We start from the raw sequence: 2,215 nt of genomic DNA, 5'->3' as shown, positions 1-2,215 counted from the left end.
TGCAATTCTTTTTTTTTATGAAGGTTTTTACATTTCAGCTCCCACTCAAACCCCTCCCCCTACACTGTTAGAAAATTTATCCTTAAAATAAAAGAAGTTCCTGCAGCAGAGGCTCGAGAACACCTGTAATTTTACCAGATTGCATAATCTTACATTATATCATGTAAAATTACAGGAAATTGGTATTTGGTGTATGGAACCTTACAAATTTCCTTAAATAAAACACCATTTTCCCCTTTTTAAACAGACCTGTTCTGTAAAAAAATTCCTGTTTTATGAATTTACAGAATGATTCTGTTATTGCTTTCTGCAAAATCTTGTTTTTTATCTGTAAAATCAGGTTTTTTTTAACAGTGTACATACGGCCATGAAAGAGATCACTTGACACTTATTGTTCTCTCTTTTCTTTCACAAACAGGTTGAGTTTGAAGAACAAGAAAAACAGTAGAGGTCTACCCGGTACCTATGGTTACACATGATGATCATAAGTGCATGCATCATTTTGCAGATTCTCATCCAGGTATAAAAGTTAAACTAACCCATACAAAATTACAGATACATTACATGCATTGAAATGAATGTTTACCATGTTTACATTAAATAAAAATAACCTGAGCCACTGCTAAGAGGTAGGATCTATACTGAATATACACTTCTTATATATACAGGCTCTCGACTCTAAAATAGAACAAATGCCAAAAGTTATGTACCTTGGGCAAATTTATAAAATAAGGTCATGTCCTTGATCTACTATTATTTAAATGGCCTTTTTATTTCCTATTTGTTTATAAACAAAGCAATATTTTTCATGTTTTATATTTTATAAAATCCAATTTATTCATTCTTTAGTGTGATATTCATATTTCATATTTGTAGATTTACAATTTTTTTTAAATCTTATTATTTTACATTTTGTCCAATAGGATGATGCAGCTCTACAATTTCCATGGAGGTGATTGATGATGATAAACAATTGGTGAAGTAGGCCTAATAGAACAGTGATAGGACCACAAAGAGAAATACAACCTACAGCAGTTATATGAGTGAGTTAATTAGTGATTATTTTTAATAATGGGGGGTTTTCACAATTTTTTTAGGCAACAAAAAGACTAGACCAAAAGCTTCGGTCTCTGTTATGTTGGTTGTTCAGCTGAACTCCGTTGGCTTCACTCACCAAATACAGAGACCGAAGTTCTAGCGCGATCTGTACAGGGGACTCAATGGCCATATGTTTATGTGTATTAAGTTCGGATAAAACAGGGCAGTGAAGTTGCGCGACAGCTGAGGTAAGTCACTGTTTTTGTTCCTTTTAACTTGATTTTCCCCGTTTTTTTGCAATTAATGCCAAGAGGGAATATTAATTTGCATTTCGGTCGCATTTATTTTCAAAAGTTTGATTCATTAAAGACAAAAATTGAAGAGCCCCGACGGGGGGATTTTGCATTGTAAGTCCCCTAATGGTGGCTGCACGATAGCGAGCCGTCTGTGTATGAGGAGAAATTTAAAAAATAAAAAAATGTTAAAAAACTCCTCGAAACAGACGGCTGCCAGCTGTCTACAAAAAGACCTGCCTTTGATAAAAACATTTCAATTCTGTTTTTAGATTATAGTTAGGTGTTGTTTTTATTCGCAGATCAAAATATTATGTGCAACAAAACATATCAACTTTAATTCTGACTATTATATATAATTTATATATGTTAATTCATATATTCATATTTATGGGAAATCTCCGACATTTTTTTTATAGAGTACATGTAGTTATAATGGAGAGTGGTATGTAAACTGCATAGAACAGGTTTAAGTGATATGCTTTGTAGGAGTACAAGTTTATAATTAGTAGAAGTAAGATTTCCTATGTTATGTGATGAAGAAATATATATACCGGTATGTATAGTCTTACTTTTCTTAAAACATTTATGTTTTACAAATCATGACAATTTTAATTTAAATTCATTGATTTTCTTTCTCTATTTTTTTTCAATCTGCAGGACTAGTGTAACAGATGTTTTCATTCAAGAAATCCAACAAATTGAAGAGTGACTTAGCTTAGGAAGCACTTGATAAAGATGGAAAAGGTTTTCTTTTTCAAGTCCAATTTTTTTATTTATTATTATTATCACAACCCCAAATTCATGAAGTATGAACTTTCCTGTTGATTTTCATTAAAACTGGTTGCAAAAGGAGAAGCTATAAACATACAAATAGGAGCGGC

General features: G+C 31.9%; 1 long non-coding RNA gene across 1 annotated transcript; it reads left to right on the top strand.

Annotated features, from left to right (window-relative positions):
• Positions 1–350: 350 nt before the first annotated feature.
• On the top strand, positions 351–2,215 carry LOC129271505 (uncharacterized). Its single transcript, XR_010293999.1, has 3 exons — positions 351–520; positions 924–1,043; positions 1,992–2,215. It is a non-coding gene; the product is annotated as an uncharacterized LOC129271505 (long non-coding RNA).

Source organism: Lytechinus pictus, chromosome 7 (genome assembly GCF_037042905.1).
Source record: "Lytechinus pictus isolate F3 Inbred chromosome 7, Lp3.0, whole genome shotgun sequence".
Lineage (NCBI taxonomy): Eukaryota > Metazoa > Echinodermata > Echinoidea > Temnopleuroida > Toxopneustidae > Lytechinus > Lytechinus pictus.
This window is presented reverse-complemented; position numbering and strand designations above follow the sequence as displayed.